Here is an 18,814-nt window from a genome sequence, read left to right as displayed (position 1 = left end):
AGGAGCTGGAAGTAAACAGAGCCCAGGGGAGAAAGCAGACACCGCCATGTGCATTGCCGTGTGATGGAAAAGTCAAGGAACCCAAGATTGCTGGGTGGCCAGAAGATGCCAACCCAAGCAGCAAGCCAGCCTACTGGCCACTGGATCCATGAGCCAATACATTCCTGTTGTTAACCAGCCTACTAAAAGGAATTTGTTTTAGAAACTGAGAAAACTATACACTGTAATTATTTCATCAGCTGATTTCTGATGCACACAAATTCGGCATCAGGCCTCTGGTCTTACGTAGCAAAAAAAAAAAAAAAAAAAAAAACCACTGAGAAAGACATGTCACTTGCTTCTGAGGAATGGAAGCCCGTTTTTATATAAATCTAATCTGACTGTTTAAAAGTATCCTTGTAATTATGTGTTTGCCCACTTACATGTGTTTCTTTTGGATAAATTCCTGGATGTGGAATTGTTACGTCAATGCATGTAGCTGTTGCTAAATCATCCTTCAGAGAGGCTGGACTTCTTTGTATCCCCCACCCCACCCCTGGCAGCAGGTGAAATGCCTTTGCAGCTCAGAAACAAGAAATGTAAGAGTGACTCAGGAGCTGTTGTTCCCCCAAACTAGCCTTCTCTTTTCCTCTTTCACCATCTGATTAAAAAAAGACTCTAGTAAGATTTGTGTTTTCATTCTATAGAAAAAATGATGTGTGGCTCAAGAAACTCTTATAGTCATACATGGGTGGGGATGGGGGAAGGAAGACAACTTTTTTAAATGAATTCCCTCAGCAGCTTCACTTGGACCCATCTTGGATTATCCAGGTCCCTTGGTCTTCCCTAAGATCTTTTGCACCCAAGCAAATGTCCCCTGAAACCGGGGAGGGTGGGTGGGTTGCTCTTTGCATGGAAAATCCTCACAGTGAGATCTTCCAGCATACTCTCCTTCCCAGGGAGGGCCGTTCTCATCACAGACACGCCGTCTACTCCCACTCGGGTGCTGTCCAATGCCAGGCAACCCCAGCCCCTTAATTCTGGCATGCCCTTTACCCCTTAAACCCCGCTAATCTGATGTTCCCGCCCAGCCATCCAGAGCGCCTGTCAGCCAGCTGCAGGCTCTGCCACTCTTCTGATAAAGCAACATCCCATCCTGGCAAGGACTGCTTTCCCCTTTCAGCGCTGCTCTCTTGCTCGGTGGAATGTGCGAGAGGGCTGGGCTATCCTTGAGGTTGCAGGCCAAATGGGGAGCCGGCGCCCCTTTCCATCTGGGCGCCAAGACTCCTTTAATTTGGATACCTTAAAAGGACTGGGCTCTCACCTCCTGCTTACGGCGGGTTCCCCGGAGAGCCCTTATTTAGAGCTCCACCAGCCAGGGCGGACCAAGCTGGCAGGCAGCGACCCCGCAGCCGGGTGACCCAGCAGGGCGGGCAGCCCCGTGCTGTCGCTGTCGCTGCTGTTTGAACATAAGGGCAGAGGACAGAGCCACGCGGCAGCAGGTAAGGGCCACCGGCCGAATCACCTTCCCTGTGCTCTCCACTGCCATTCTTCCCTGCCAGCCACGCCACCTGCAGGGCTTCCTGCTCTGCGAGCAGGGGCCACTCCTGGGACCCTCGAATCCAGAGCTACCTCCTCTGCATCCGCGCGCTCAGGCGGTGCCTCGCCGCCTTCTGCATGGCAGGTAGGGGACAGCGCCTGCCCCTGCAAAGCTGCGCTGGGCACCTGCTTAAATGTAAGGTATCCAGGAGAGCCCTGGGCTTCTTTCCGCAGAAATCAGGGCCTTACTCAGAGATTTGGGCACTGGAAAACTTTTTAAAGGGGGGAAGAAAAAAAGAATAAAACAAACTTTAGAAAGGGAAGGGGAAAACAAAACACACTGCCACTGCGCTTGGATTGTTTCTCCGTGACAGAATTTCCGGATGGCCCGCGGTGAGAAGGCAAATCACTGATGAGTCCGATTGCACATTGGGAAAGTATGTTTATACGAAATGACTTGTTATGGCTTATGGTTCCAAAGGACACGTAGCCGTTGTTTGCTTTTAAAACGGAAATGCGTTAATATTTTACTAAGTTCTAGAGCAGAATGCACACTAATCTGCACAGCACTGATTACAGCTCGGAGCAACTGCATGATGATGACAATACTGATAGAATAAAAGAGTATAATCATAGGTATCGCAGCTGTAAACATCCTCCAGCCAGACTCCATGCAAGGCACTTCATCTAGTCCACTCTAAAAAGGAAGAAAAAACAACAAAATTGCCAACCCAGTTTTGGGGTGGTTACTTTTGCTAATTAAATCTGAGGTTAAAGAAGATTATAAGCACCTGTGTGAGAGGCTAATGCCATTTTGCTAGGTTTGTTTTGTTTCTTGTGGAATGTTATTTGAATTTTCTTTCTGGCTAGGCTTATAACAAGATGTGCTGTAATAAGTTCTACTATATTTTAGAGATCCATCCTATCTTACGAACGTTTTTGCTTTTAATTGAGTACCCAATAATCAACACAAGTAATTACATCTTGGAGCCTTTTTCTAATATTAAAAAAATGTTTTAATCTGTAACTCCATTAAAAGTTGCACATTTTCCCAGAAAGCATTTCCTGACTATGCACCCATTGCATTGCCTATCTTTGAGTACATTTTGCACTTAAAGGTTTCATCATCTTGTTCATTGCTTCCAGAACAGTCCATTGATTTTAGATATCTGTGTCTAGGACACAAATCCTTCTCTGCATTCTCACAGTACTTAGCATGGGCACCTACAAACTTTTATGGGGTCCTTAAAACAGTTAATATTTACAATATATGGCCAAGAGTCATTGACTTTAAGTCATCCCCTTTCCACCAAAGAAAGAGATTAAATTAAATTCATAGTATTTATAATTTCTTTTGGTTTTTCTAACTATATATATATGTTCACCATAGAAAACACAGCCCAGCAGAGAAAAGAAAATGTAAATTACATGTAGTCCTACCACATTTTGTTGTATCTTAATTATTTATTTTTTTGTCTGAAAGACAATTCACTGTACACATTTTATTTACAATTTCGTACACTGTCTTAATATGTATGGGATCACTTCTCTACTTGAGCCATTTTTAACCAAAGCCAAATAACCTAAGTAATACAAAATATTAACATACAGCATAAAGATACAAAAATAGGCATTCTGGGCAGGCCACGGTGGCTCACCAGGCAAGAATGCTTGCCTGCCATGCTTGAGGACCCGGGTTCAATTCCCGGTGCCTGCCCATGTATAAAAAAAGAAAAATAGACATTCTAATTCTAGTTAGGAATGTAATTACGATGTTACTTTTTTTATAATCCGCACTTATGTTTAGGAACTCACACAGATGTGAGTGACATGGGTCACTGATTTGAATGAAATACATAAATTTGTAGCAAAGCTTTGTAGCTACGGAAAAATTACCAAAGAATGTACAAAATTAACATTTATTCCACTTTTATGTCATATTCCTGGATTCTTCACCAAGGTTACATGAAGAAGAAAACAAAAGCAAAACAAAATGGATAGCTGAAATCAAAATCACTAGTGTTATCAAGTAAGGAAACAATTATAATCTAACAGGAGTACAACAAAGACAATGCTGTAAAAAGAAACAGAAATTGCTAAAAAAATCTGTATGCATCATATTCTTTCAAACCAGTAAAATAATGGGCCATTACAGCATGCAATAGAACATAAACAGAATTTTTTTCCTTTGAGGTATAGAAATGCAAGTCTTTTTTTTTTTAATATCGTAGATGGGTAAATAAATGTCTTTGGAATGGTAAGTCTCGCTAAGCTGCTACAGAGTGGGCCAGGAGCACATTGATGGATTCTGGGGACAATGTGTACTGTAATTCTTTGATTGGGATAGTGGATAGGCTAGCCAAAACTTAAAATAATGATAAAATATGAACACAGAAATGTAAGACAAAGGCGAACGAGATGTCTCATATCTTAACAGCATTGAGATGGAAATCAAATTTAAACGCGGTCCACTCTGCTTCTGAAGAGCATTTGGTTCAGCTCCCAAATCTCAATTGCTTAACGCAGTCTCCTCCAAGAGCCCTCAGGAGGTGCCTTAAACAATAAACCTATTTTTAGTGGTGACCACTCTACTTAGTTGCCTCTGCATGGGACTGATAACCAATTCGCTATCTTTGGAGGAAGTCCTGATCTTCCCTAGTGTACCTCCCTGTATGAGTAACAGCTCTTCCGTTTTCACATTCGGAAATCCACGCTGCCTTCTTATCACCTTGGGTTCTCACATTAACCACCTCCGGCTGCACAGGCCGCATCACTCCTCTCATCAGAAGACCCTCCCGTCAGACGCAGCCTGGTACAGGAACACTTAGCTCGCATCTCTAGCCGAAAGTGATCGAGGTCCCTTTGTTTCTGCTGTTTGCTCAGTGTCATTAGCCATCGTTCACTGTTTCATCTTTCTACACAGGCGCAATTCCATCCTAAAAAAGTGAGCAGTCGCAGCCAGGCATTAAATGACTAGACGGCTGGATAAGTTGTACAGAGCCCAGAAGTTTTCACAAGAATCACACTTAGAGATCAGGCGAAGGTTTGCTTGCCAGGGCTTGCTTTTATCATTTTTAAAACACCCAAGCGCCCATCTGTGCTGTGGTGGATGTTTAATATAGCGTTCCAGGTTAGAAACCTCCGGATTTCCTGGTTAGAAACCACCTGTGGTTTCGGGCTCTGCAGTCACCACCTTAGATCCAGCTTAACCATTTGATTCTAAGGTGCCCTTCATTGTAAAGCCAACCGGTCATTTAATTATGGTCTCTAAAGAGAAAAAAAAACCCACTACACTGTATATGTAGATGTATTTTTAAAACAAATCCAAAAACATTAACTTGTGGGGGTAATGTAACAATTATAATTAAGGAAAATCATCTATATGTATATATGCATGTATGTGTGTATGTATATATGTACAGATATATTGCTTATTTGTGTATATCTATATTTTGGTATTTGGTAATCTATTTTTTGTCCAGTTTATGGTCAATGTACTTTTAGTGTTTGCTGAAAATCTAGTTATTTAAAAATTGGTTATCTCTATATGGTATGACATCTTCAATTACCCTCAGCTAATCTTATCCCTCAGGAACAATAACTTTATATATTTTGCATTATGTTTTCCAGCAGTTCCTATTCCATATATGTTTTGTACACAGTTAAGATCATATTGTGAACATAGTGCTTTTGTACTCCGATTTTTAAAAATTAAAAATTCTACCAGACTGTTTTTGATAGCTGTATAATATTCCATATTAGCACTATAGAGCAATTTATTTAACCGTTCTCTGCTTTTGAACAACTGTACCATCTCTCAGTTTTAGTTATTACATACAATGTTGTTATATAATCCTTTCTTTTAAACCAATGGTTAAAAAAACCTTATTAAAGTATCTGTAATAAATGGAAGTTGAAAAAGCATAAACTGAAAATTTTGGCATTTTTTTTATCAGAATGTAACTTTTTTCAAATAAGTTAATTAAAATATTCATAATAAATGGAAGTTGAAAAAGCATAAACTGAAAATTTTGGTTTTTTTTTTATCAGAATATAACTTATTTCAAAGTGTGATCTGATGATTTCTACACTATGAGGGCTATTTACTGAATAGTGAAAAGCTCTACCGCCTTGTGTCTTGCTCTGTATGTGCCTCCAAAACTTCTCTTACTGGTTGTTTTCCTCATTACCATTGATTCATTAGCATTTCCTTACTTAGTCTCCAATATACTAAAATATGAATGAAAAATAGAAAGGCCCTATAATATAGGTTCTGAGTAATTTGATATTTAACAGATATTTTCATAAATATCATCATAAATTTTTAAAGTGTAAATTTATGAAGGTAAAATCAATTTTAATGGTGAGGGAAGTTTTACAATCTGGGCTTCATTTCGATTTAAAAGATAAATGGGGAGAAGAACAAAAATTCATTTTAACAGAAGACTTTTGCTATAGTTAAAAAAAAGCAATACTAAAAAGTAAACTGAAGTAAAACTGTATCTAAGCAACAACACATAAAATATGCTCATGTGTGTTTTATTAAAGAGGAGTGTATTATTAGACATTAAGAGAAAAGTGCAAGAATGTATTTTTGGTTTGTAAGAAGTGAGCCTATTTTAATTGCCTGGGACCTTTCTACAATATGAGTTGTGGTCTTAAAAGAAGCTGTAGAGAAGCAACTGTTTTCATGTTAAGTGACTGCCACCTTAAAGCTTTCTTCCCAGGCTCAGTTTTGTACTGACAAGTCTAGGATAATTTTAGAGTGTCGGTCCAAGATTTAGTATGAACATGAAATAGAAAAATATATGATGCTCATTATTCTACTCTTCTCCAAGTCATATCCTTTGTAAAAGGATAAAATTGATATTTCGATTTAAAAGATAAATGGGGAGAAGAACAAAACATTTTAACAGGGGATTTTTGCTATAGTTAAAAAAAAAACAAGGTTTTTTTTAACCATAGGGTTAAAAGAAAGGATTATATAACAACATTGTATGTAATAACTAAAACTGAGAGATGGTACAGTTGTTCAAAAGCAGAGAACGGTTAAATAAATTGCTCTATAGTGCTACTATGGAATATTATACAGCTATCAAAAACAGTCTGGTAGAATTTTTAATTTTTAAAAATCAGAGTACAAAGCACTATGTTCACAATATGATCTTAACTGTGCACAAAACATATATGGAATAGGAACTGCTGGAAAACATAATGCAAAATATATAAAGTTATCGTTCCTGAGGGATAAGATTAGTAGTAATTTTTCTACCTTTTTCTACTTTGTAAATAATTTACTAAATTTCCTATATTGTTACTAATCATGAAAGTTTTTTATTGTGAAATTCCATGCGAATATCAAGCATACTAATTATTACCTCCAATTTTAAAAACTGTAAGTAACCAACCAGAATGATCGACATCTTGATACAAATAATAGCTGAAATACGTTGAAAGAGCTCCAGAAACTGCGCTCGCAGCAGCCCGCTACGCGGGTGGTACTATTATCGCCACCGTCGCTGTTGTTGTCCTTATTTTCAGAAAGGGAAACTGAGGCTCAGAACCGTGTTATCCACTGCAGAAGGTACGGCCATGTGTCCCTCCTTCAAGTTCTTTATAATCTAAGTGGCATTAGGTCTGAATTGCAGAAAAGCGATTGGGAGGCCACATGCAGTGGGCAGTGTGGTTTGAGCAGCATGCATAAGCACTGTAGGAACTGAGAGTAAAGGAAGGAAATATTTGGGAGAAAGTTTACTGAGAAGGAGCTATGAAGCCTGAGGGAAATGTGGATTATGAAAGGTGGAGAGGAGAGAGCGTGGCCCTTGGTGGAGAATGTGGACAATGCGGAGATGGGAACAGATGTGATGCAACCTGCGGGGAAGAAAGGGTGTGTCCTAAGAGTGCAAGATGTGCTTGGCAGGAGGGTAGTGACAGGGACAAGAGCTACTTTACTTCTCTCTGCTCTCTTTGGGGCGTTCCTGAAAATCAGCATTTTCTAAGAGGAAATAGAGGGGTCTCTTGGCACCCCTATCATATCCACTGATTCAAAGTGAAGTGGGAAAAGTAAACAACAAAACAAAATCACTTCTCTGTAAAGAATCTGATTTGGGACTAATTTGCATTATAAATGTGAAATAGAGCGACTGCCCAGTTAGAAAGGGCAGCAGCAGCTAGTTTGGGGACTGGCCCGGGCTTGGGCACTCTTGTGAGAACTGAACATGCCTCTCCAACCCGGTCCTCGTCGGGCTCAGAGCTGCAGGTGAGGACCCCGCAAGGGTTGGGAAGTGGGGGGGGGGGGGGGAGGGGGCGGCACGGGGTGGGGGCTGGGAGCTGCCGGGACTCAAATTGGCCAGAAATTAAAAGGAAATGCCAGAAACTGTTGGAAAGGTCTGCAGTATGGAGAGAACGCCTCACCTTAAGAAAATGAGCGTGGGCTTTCGAGTTATCCTTCCTTTTTAAAAAAAATTTCCCTTTAGCTCCAGTATCCTCTCAAATGCAGGGGCAGGATGGTAGCTTTCCTAGTTATACCCCTGACAGCAGGCAAGGTGCCCTCCATCAGCAGCTGCCTGATAAATAGTTGCCAAGTGAAACTGTTGGATAGAGGCGTTTAATTCAGGCACAAGAGGGCCAGAGTGCTAAGATCCAAAGCAGTTCTCCCCGCTGGCTAGTACTTTTCCCTTTCGCAACACTGACTTGGAGAAAACCTTGATGCCCATGCACTACCGTTTGAACATAAATAATGATTCATCATAACCATGTTTTTTAAATGAAATTGTTATTGGGCAATAAATACTAATATTTGATGATAAGGTATCTCTAGAGAATAGATTCTCTGACTTGGAAGTTTTGTGCACCACAGCTAGTGCGTGTGTGTGCATATGGGGGGGGGGTGTGCGTGGAGGGGGGTGGGGGGTGAGAGAGCAAGGTGGGGGTGGGGAAGAGATGGCTGATGCTAAGTAAGGGCCAAACTCAAGGCATCCTCTAAACTCTTTTTTGGAAAGCTCTTCATTTGTGTCCAATTGTTTTAGTTGATTTATTAGGAAAAACATCTTCCTTTTTAAAGATATAATTTAGGAAACAAAATAGCAGGTGAGAGAGAATAGTCTCCTTATTTCAAACGTCAGCTTAATCGAAGACCCAGGGTCAAATTGCCTTTCCAATCCCTAAATCAAAGGCATAAACAAAGCTAAGAAATTTCGAAAGTGCTGAAGACAAACTCCTTTTTTTAGCACCTCTCTCTCCTCCTTCAAATAGAAAATGCAAAAACCCTTTGAGCAGGTGCAGATGTGTTGGCACTCAAAGTAACCAGTATGGGCCATCATGCAAGGGGAGGAAGAAGTATTCACAACCATCATTCCATGTCCACAAATAATTCAGATGAAAAAAACTCTACAAGGACCAAGGGAGAGTGGGGTGAGGCTCTTCTAAGTAAAACCCTGGGTCTCAGCAAGTCAGAATGCTTGGAAACATATAGTGGCAAGTTCCACATCCTTTAAATGATGGGATTTGGGTAGAAGAATTGATAAACCCTTCAGCTATTATTATTAAGCAACAGCAGCAAACCCTCCCCTCTGGCTGTTGCAGACTACTAGCTCTGGCAGGATCCTGGTCCCTGGCCCTGGGCTGTTTCTACTTTTGAATGCCCCGCTTCCTGCCTCCTGGGAAATACCAGCATACACCTGCCAGCTTCAGGCAGGAGCAGCTCCGGAGCTCCAGAGGCCACCGTGAGCAAAGTTTAACCATAAGTCCCTTTTTAAAATGTGTTTTCATATTGTAACGTAAATTAGATCATGTCGTCATTCTACTCAAAACTCTCCAATGACTTCCCAAATCAAAATAAAATTGTTAAGTCTAACCATACCCTACAGAGCTCAGGAATCTGACCACAATTCTCCCCTCACTTCCCTTTCCATCTATGGACTCCATTCACACTGCCATTCCCCAATTGTGGCAAGTATTGCCCTGCCCCAGGGCCTTTGCACTTGCAGGTGTCTTACTCTTACCTTGTCACTTACTTTACTCCTTCTTTCATTCACATCACATGTAAGAGCCACTCCTGACTCCCCCCCACCCCAATTTCCCATCTCTCTCTAGCTCCTTACTATGATTAACTTTTCTTCAAAGCACTTATTTCTTGCACACACATGCACATCTGCAATTTTACATATTATTTTTGTGTTTGTCTCTCCCGCATTAAAATGTAAGTGCCAATTATAGCACAGTCTCTCTCTTTTGTTTTCTGGAGATTTTGTTTTCTGGAAATATCCCCAGTAATTACAGCAGTGAATGCCACATAGTATGTGCTTAATGAAATCAGTTGAACGATGAAAGGATGAAGAATCTATTTCCATATACCCAGTTTGAATTTGTAGGAACTTGTCCCTCTAATTCACACACCACCAGAAAGTATTCTTACTGAGATTCGAATCTATGCTTCTCTGCCCACAACTTAAATCTCATTTCGAAAACTTCCACTATGAGTGCATCTTGTCAACCAAGGAAAGCAGGAACTGGAACAGTCAGCCTGCCTGGCTCGGATCCCAGCTCAGTCACACTTGGCATGCCCAGGGCAGCTGTTTTAACTGCTCAGAGCTTCACCTTTAAAACAGGGCTTCAGCCTCTCATAAGGCCTTAACAAGGTGAAAATGGTTAACATTTCTTAAACCCTTACTAAGTGCCAGAAAGCATACTGTGCATTTCACTTGAATCATATCAAACTGGCTTCACAGCAACTTTAGGATGTAAGCACTGTGATTGCTCTTAATTTACAGATGAGGATACTGAAATCCAGAAAGATATCTTAACTCAAAAAATATAATTGCAGTACAAACTAGTACAGTGCTAATATTGCCGCTAACTTAGTGTTCTGGTTTGCTAGGGCTACGGGAATGCAAGATACCAGAAATGGGTTGTCTTTTATAAGGGGGATTTATTAAGTTAAAAGGTACAATTCTAAGGCCATGAAAATGTCTGTTCTAGTTTGCTAGCTGCCAGAATGCAACACACCAGAGACGGATTGGCTTTTAATAAAAGGGGATTTATTTTGTTGGTTCTTCAGAGGAAAGGCAGCTAACTTTCCACTGAGGTTCTTTCTTATGTGGAAGGCACAGGATGGTCTCTGCTGGTCTTCTCTCCAGGCCCCTGGGTTCCAACAACTTTCCCCCGGGTGACTTCTTTCTGCATCTCCAAAGGCCTGGGCTGATCTGCGAGTGCTGAGATGAGGAATGCCGAGCTGCTTAACTGTGCTACTTTGCGATCTCTCATTTAAGCACCAGCCAATTAAGTCAAACGTCACTCATTGCAGCAGACACGCCTACTAGCCGACTGCAGATGTAATTAGCAACAGATGAGGTTCAGGTACCATTGGCTCATGTCCCGCAGCAACAAAACTAGGTATGCTCACTTGGCCAAGTTGACAACTGAATCTAACTAATACAATGTCCAAATTAAGGCACCAAAAAAAGATACCTTCTCTCAAAAGAGGCTGATTGCTCTCGGGGCTTTTCTGTTGCAAGGGAAGGTACATGGTGATATCTGCTGTCCTTCTCTCCTGGCTTCTGGGTTCAAACAGCTCTCACTGCTCCTTCTGCATCTCCAGACATCTGTGCACTCTCCAAAATGCCCCCCTCTTAAAGAACTCCGGTAAGTGGATTAAGACCCACCTTGAATGGGTGGGGTCACATCTCCAATGGCATAACCTAATCAAAAAGTCCCACCCTACAATAAGTCTGCCCCTCGAGATTGGATTAAAAGAACATGACTTTTCTGGGGTACAGAACAACTTCAAACCAACATCTTTCGTATCTCGAGATTTTATTTATCTTACAATTCTGAAGATCCTAAGCCCAAAATTGGTCTCACTGGACTAAAATCAAGGTGTCAGTAAGGCTGCATTCCTTCTGGATGTTCTAGGGGAGGCTCCATTCCTTGCGTCTTCCAGCTTCTGGAGGCCGCCTGCCTTCCATGGCTGTGGCCTCCTCCTCCACCTTCAAAGCCAGCAGAGCAGCAGTTTCCAATCGCCCTCTGACCTGCTGCCTCTCTCTCTCTTACAGACCCTGTGTTTACGCGGGGCCCTCCCAGATCCCCCAGGAAAATCTCTCCACCTCACAGCCCTCCCTTGATCACTTTCTCAGAGTCCCTTTTACCATGTGGGGCCTCTCCAAGGTGGGGTCGTTCCTCTGCCAGCCACAGTTTCTAACAGGCAGAGCTGGGTTTGAATCCCCACTGATTTCTTGGTCATTATTCTACTGTATTGCATGGCAAAGCATTTGGTGTTCAGTAAATCCATTCCCCCCCCCGCTCTGTTGTAAGGAAGGGAGTGTGAAATCTGGATCTCAGATTTAGCTGCCACGTGCGACCTTGAAAGGACGATACAAACCCTCTCCCCTGTGTACTTGCATTAGAGAATGCAAGAATTCACAGGAAGCTTTAAAAGTAGTTACAACTTATCAAGGTAACTTTAAAAATTAATGAATGTCACCCTTACCCCAAAACATATTATTGACTTTCAAGAAACCATGAACTTTGATTAAAAAAAAACAGGTTGCAAACTGGAAGTGAAAGCCTCGCTTACACAGGCCACACCTTGCCTCTGGGAGAGGAGCATGGCAGAGCTGTGCAGGGCAGCGGCCAATGGCAGACTTGGAAAACGAGCCATCAAGGAAGAGGCCGTAACACTTGAGAAGTCCTAGGGCCAGTCTGGGCAGCCTCACTCAGGGGAGCTCCAGTGGGTACTGGGCCCAGCATCACAGGTAGCTGGGGAAGGGGCAGAGTTTGAGGCCAGGACAGACAGGGGCTGGGGGAGTGACCAAGCTCCAAGAACCAGCCCATTAATGTGGCAGAGAAGCCTGAGGCACCAGAAGCAAAGGTACAGGGCACGCCAGACCTTGGGTCAACTGAAGCAGGAGAAGATGACGGTGGACCTCCAAGGTGGGCTGACCGATGATGACTCCACCATATCATGGGCTGGAATAAGCCTGTGGGTGGTTCCAGGAAATGCCCTACAAATGTGACAGTTCAACCACAGAGTTCTAACCTGTGAGGGAGGCAAGGAAACGAAACATGAGACTTATTTGGGATACAAACAGAAGCAGGGTTGAGGGAGAGCGCAAGTTATGGGCAGGCTGGCACTCTAGAAGACAGGCTGCCCACAGCTCAACAAGGTCCCTGGTTCCCAAATCTGTAGCATTTGATCTGTGTGCAGATCTCATGTTTGAGTGTCATGGGGCTACCTATACACACACACACATACACAATCACACATGCACACGTACACATGCACATGCCCCTTCTTCCCACTTTGGGATGGCTCAGGTGCTTCCAGGATTGAAATTCTGTGAAAGGAGCTTATTTTTCTTCAGATGAGAGGGACTGGGGGAAAACCCTAAGCAAGCTCCAAAGGAAGGACGAGTCATGCGATTATATAACGATTCAGCTTGTACAACGTGACTGCGTGATTGTGAAAACCTTGTGTCTGATGTTCCCGTTATCCAGGGAATGGACAGATGAGTGAACAAAATGACAAATAAGTAAATAAAAAATGGGGTGGGGAGAAAATGGGTAAAAGAAAAAATGGGTAGATTAAAATATGGCAGTCAAGGAGAGGGAGGCGTAAGGGGTTTGGGATGTATGAGTTTTTCCTTTTTTCTCTTTATTTCTTTTTCTGGAGTGATGCAAATGTTCTAAAAATGATCACGGTGATGAATAGACAGCTATGCCATGGTGGTCTTTTGAGTCACTGACTGAATCCTTTGGATGGTCCATATGTGTGTGAAGACATTTCAATAAAAATATTTAAAAAGATAATAAAAGGATGCATCATGGTCAGGTGTTGCAGGGACACGTGGTTTAGCTGGAGCCCCGCTGTGCCCTGTCCTTGGATAGTGCATCACAGTGGTAGAGATTGGAGATGAGTAGACACGTGAGGTCCGTTTCTGTGTATGTGGTGAAGCTCTAAGGATGAAGCAGTTGTGTGCCCGGGACATACTTTTCTCAACTATCCAGACTCAGAGTGACTGTTTTGTTCCCAACTGGGGTGCTTGTGCGAGGGGAGGGACGCTGTGTCTATGAGCGTGCTGGGTCAGCAGGGTGGGCTGTGAGACCCTGGAAAGAGCTCAATCTCTGGGCCCAAAGCTTCCTGGGGGGAGCTGGTGTAGATGTGAACACAATGGTTTAGGAGGAAGTCTTCAACTCCCGTGAGCTCTGCAACCTTTCTATTCCTTTGCCTGGAAGAGAAGCACTGAAGGAACGTTTCCTGTAAGGCAGCTGGGCAGCACAATTCCCTTACACAGGAATCCATTTTACATGGCTGGCGTCTCCAAATAGACTGTCCCAGAGCTGCAGGCCCCGTCTACTGAGATCGCTGCTCTTTTGTGACCTTTTTCCTAAATTTGTGTGCTTCTCTTTTCAACTGTCCACTCCCTCCTTGTTCACAAGAAATCCTTCCCTGCCACAGATCTTTCAAACTGTAAGTCAAGAACTAATAGAGAGTTAGGAAATCAGTGTAGTGGAAGGAAAGCAGGATATTTTTAACAATAAAACAAAATAGGTCACAACATGGTGAACAGAATTAACAGCATTGGAATGTATATCTGATTGTAGCTACAAGGGAAAATTTAGGCTGTAAATATGTTCCTAGAATAAAAGTTGTTTTTTTTTTTAAACCCATGGAACTGCACAACACAGTGAACCCCCGGCTAAGCCATGGACTGCAGTTAATAGTACAATTATAAAATGAACTTTCATCATTTGTAACAAATGTTCCACACCAATGCAAGGGATTAATAATAGGGTGATATATGGGAATCCCATATTTTATGCACAATTGTCCTGTAAGCCCACAATGTCTCTAATAAAAAATTTTAAAAAGTGAAATAGACTAGAATAGGAAAAAGTAAGCAAATGCTTCCCACAGTAAGGACAAGGATTATTTCACGAAAATTTTTTTCTAGCTTTACGAGTGGCACATACAAAATAGCTATGACGTAAAAATGTGTTTCCTGCTGTGCGTTGCTGTCAAAAAAGTTTGAAATTCACTGCCATAAAGCCTATTTTCAGGTTTCCTTTTTCCTTTTGCCTGGATCCTTGTAAAGCACAGTTTACTTAATCTGTAGTTCCTTCTCTGATATCTTTTTCTGCTCAGCTGATGGTTTGGCTTGCTTTAGGCCCCAGCTTCCCGCTCCATCAGGTCTAACTTAGACTTCATGGGGAAAGAAAAAGAAAAAAAAAAAAAGAGTGAAAGGGTCAGAAGCTTAAACACAGCTTTACTAATTACTGGGCTCTTTTCTGCACATTTGCTCACTCCCGGCCTCAGGACACTGTCTGTGCCTAGGTTTGGAAGTTGCAGAGCGTTTGTCTGCATTGTCCTAACTCATCTATCCTCTGGTCCCCCAAACCAGGGGAAACTATTGCAGCCCGAGGGCCTGGCCACTTCTCCATGGTTTCTGGGTCTCTGTCGCATCCAGGGGCCTTGCAGCCTCTTCCCGCCACTTGACAGAAGGTGGTCGCGGGAAGAGCGGTGGGGAACCAGCAACCCCCCCGCCCCCAGCTCAAAGGACTACAGGACTAGCGGGGGAAAGGAGGGAGGGGGTCCCTGGTGTGGAGCAGAAGCCTGGAAGGAGAGGGAAAGCAAACTGCAAAGGGCGTTTCGCTAATAGTCATGCTGTTTCCATTCTCCGCCATGTGTTTTTCATTCTGGTTTGGGTTACTTTTGACTCAAATTATGGAACTTTGTCTTTTGATGAAGGTAACTTAGATGGAATTAATTTTATACAGCCAAAATGAACATTGATTTTTCTCTGGTGGAGCCCAGGATAGTGACGGGACAAAGGCCATGGATTCTTTTGTCCGATGAGCTCAATAACCACTTCCTGAGACCCCAGGGTTTCAAAGAGAGAAAGAGTTTATTACGAGGCACGTAGTAGGTGAGCAGATGGCTTAGAGGCCCCAAATCTGTCTCCCCAAAATGCAGTAATTTTGATCGTTTTGCTAGAGAAAAGATGAACCGAGTTTAGGGTGATGAGCTCAGAGACCCCTGATGATGTAATTAGAGGGGATCTGATATCTGAGCGTGCGCGGTTTGACTACATGCTTAGTTACTGAACATGTGTCAGTAAATGGTAAAATGAAGTCTAGGTGAGTTGTAGGTTAAAGTCTAAGCTACTGCGCATGTCAGATGGGCCCACTTTGATTAGATCCAGTCTCCGTTATCAAGATAACTTTGGACTTGGGGTGGGTTAGTTCCGGGCTGACCCAAGACCCTTTATTAATAAATATTAGGAGCTGTCTTTAGCAGTTACAAGACTCTAAAGTTGAAAAACTGGATAACTGGGTACAAATGAAGGCTAGTCACAAGGTTTTTACAATCACAGGGGCAGAAGATAAGGGCTATGCAGTCATTATCAGAGATCAAGGCAGCTGGATTACAATTTAGAGATTTCAAGGATTTCCCACTATCTACTCCTATATACCAAAAAGTAAAAAGGAATATCTATAGAATGATTCAGTAATCAAAACCATCCCTTAAACCCCGATTTCTCGGTTACAGAATGATGATAGGAAGTGACTAGAAAAGAAAGCACGTTTCTTTTCAGAAAGCTTCCCTCTTCCTTACACGAGAAGAGAACCTATTTTTCCGAGACCCCAGAGCGCTTTGATAAATTCAAATGGTCAAACAAGGCATCCTCTACTGAAAGACAGCCTGTGATGATAAAATGGTGTGGCCTTTAGAATGCAGAAGAGAAAGCAAATACCTCATAATCAAAAAGGTAAGACATAAAGATAAACACTCTCCTACCACGGAAATGGGGGGGCCCTTGTCTGACAATGTCGTGTGAAAACAGCCAGCACTGTCTCTCTAACGGCTAAACATGCTGTTAGGAGTAAAACTCTGTCCACTGAGGTCCCGAGCAAGTCATTTCTTTGCACTTCTGTCTCTTCTCTAAAATGCAGACAATTATACTTGGAAAGGGCATGTTCAGGTTTATGAAACACGCTTTTGAAATCAAATTTCTCCCAAGCAACCATGAAAGTTGAGCCACAGCTTCCAGCCTTTTCCAAAGCTGCACTTTGCCTGCGTCGGAGACATTTTTGCTCCGTGGAATTTCATGCTGTCCAGGTATCGCCGACTGCCTCTCTTCTGTGGCAAAATGCGGAAGATTCTTCATTCCTCTGCGGCAAAGCGCAGAGAGGGGAAGGGAGGAGCTGAGCCGGGATGTGCGGCTTGATGCCCCGTGTAAGTCAGACCCCGTAAAACACCCTCAACCGGTTCTGAGCCTTAATCATCCTACAAATGGACCTTGTGGTTTCCCCTCGGCATCTGGGCGGCACTGAAAGGCAAGAAGCAGGAGAGAAAACTGGTGTTGACACGGACCGTTGAGCTATACTCTGGCTTCATCTTTATCCGAGGGACACAGTGTCTGTTGGATAAAAAAAGTTAGAATGAAAAAGAGTCATTCTGTGATCATTTAGGTATCTTTACCAAAGCAGCCCTCAGCATAACCCAGATCAAGCCTTTCTCAGTCAATGAGTAAAAATAATAATAATAATAATAAAGAAGATCCAAAAATCAACCTAAAGTTGTAATTTGGTGGCAGTTAGGATTTAATTCCATAGAGATTTCTTTCATCTATGGCATTTTGCTTTCAAAGAGAAGTCATATGTGTCAGGCCAAAAAATGAGCAGGAAAATTTATTTTCGTATTTGTTTTAGATTGAATCATGTTCCCCGCAAAGACATGAGTCCTAACCCCTGGTCCTGTGTATGTGAAACCTTTTGTGAACGGAATCTCCAAAGTTCCTATTAAGACGAGGCTGAAGTGAAAGGGGATGGACCTTATTCCTCCATGACTCGAGTCCCTATAAGCAAAGGAAATTCGGGCACAGAAGTAAAGCCACATAAGGAGCCCGAAGGAGACGATGGCCGTGTGATGGTGGCCCCTGCAGGACACCATAGGCTTCAGAAAAAGCATGGTCTGCTGGCACCCAGCCTTTGAAAAGCGAGAGACCATCAGCTCCCATTGTGGAAGCCAGCCAGCCCGCGGGACCCGTGACAGCAGGCCTGACACACGAAAGCGGTGGTCCTGCTATTTCTAAGCTGCTAGTGTTTTGCTTTGCAGATGACTCTCATCGAGCCCTATAATGCCGTAATGAAAAAGTAAATTAAACCATAGGGAAAATGTAGATCAAAAAGGAACATGTACCCGTCTGGCCACCACAATTTTGGTTCCAAAGTAGCTTCCCATCTGCCTGAGCCGGGACGTGCCCGTTGCCGGGGTGGTCTGGGCCGCCCTCACCTGGGGCCCCGGTGGGCAGGTGCCTGCACCTGGGGACGCTGTGTTGGTCCCAGCTCGCGGGGTTCGGGCTGCTAGTCGTCCTCACTCGTGGAACCAACCTCTTAAAAACCTAAAGTCACGACTATGCACAAATCAGCAAGGCTTTAAGCCCTCAAACAGCTGTTTCTTACTATTGCTTTTCCCTTCGGATCAGCATCCCGACCCAGAGCTCTGCTGGGCAAGGCATTGGGTGGGGGGGCTGGCAGGTGTGGGGTGGGGTGCGGGGGGTGCGGCTCCCCTGATGCATCCCCAAGGCTGTCCCCCTGACTTGCTGCTACTCACAACTACAGAAAGCCGCAGGAGGCAAAGTGCTGATGGGACAAAAAAACAACGGAACAAGAAGGCACGATTGAATGCTCGTATAAATATAGAACTAGCATGGTGAGAAGACAGAAACAGCTTTCCTAGTAAATGGAAGAAACTATTTTCTTCTTTTTCTCCGGCGGGGATAGGCTTTGTGATCTCTGCCCCATGCTCTGCCTCGAGCTGGGGAGATTCCACGACACAAGACGGGGTTGCTGCAGAACTGAGAATGGGGCAATTAGGAGGGGAGGGAGATGTCCCACTACCCCCAAGAATAGAGTTTACTTTCTTCACCTCGGGCTCTCTGTACGGTGGTTGGAACGTCACCCAACAGCCAACAGCAGGAGACCCAGCATTCCGACCTCTGGCCTCCTCGAGCCCTCTTGGCCCAGGGCCCCAAATGAGCAAAGCCCTGAGTCACTAGACAAATCACATTTGCAAGGACCCTGTCCCAGGTGCCCCTCGGGGAGCTGGCCATGCTTTGAGGCCACTGGCAAGTTGTGGACATGGGGTAAGGAATTTTTCATCTTATTCCCTCTTGAGATTTTGTTTCTCAAGAGAGGCCCAGATGGGATGGAGTCTAAGCGTGACTCTCCTTCCCCCTGGGAGCTGACCCATGTAGACCATGGGGATGTGGGCCACCATGAGTGCTTGGAGCCCTGG

General features: G+C 43.4%; 1 protein-coding gene and 1 pseudogene across 1 annotated transcript in view; one reads left to right on the top strand and one right to left on the bottom strand.

The window, feature by feature from the left end:
- Positions 1 to 1,148: 1,148 nt before the first annotated feature.
- FHL2 (four and a half LIM domains 2) overlaps positions 1,149 to 18,814 on the top strand; it is a 68,648-nt gene continuing 50,982 nt past the window's right edge. Inside the window, exon 1 of the mRNA XM_077134922.1 lies at positions 1,149 to 1,481. The gene's annotated coding sequence lies outside the window, so the exon portion shown is untranslated. The remainder of the gene's footprint in view (positions 1,482 to 18,814) is intronic.
- LOC143661230 (eukaryotic translation initiation factor 4E pseudogene) lies at positions 4,073 to 18,796 on the bottom strand (annotated as a pseudogene).

This window comes from Tamandua tetradactyla, chromosome 17, assembly GCF_023851605.1.
Source record: "Tamandua tetradactyla isolate mTamTet1 chromosome 17, mTamTet1.pri, whole genome shotgun sequence".
NCBI classification, from domain to species: Eukaryota; Metazoa; Chordata; class Mammalia; order Pilosa; family Myrmecophagidae; genus Tamandua; species Tamandua tetradactyla.
This window is presented reverse-complemented; position numbering and strand designations above follow the sequence as displayed.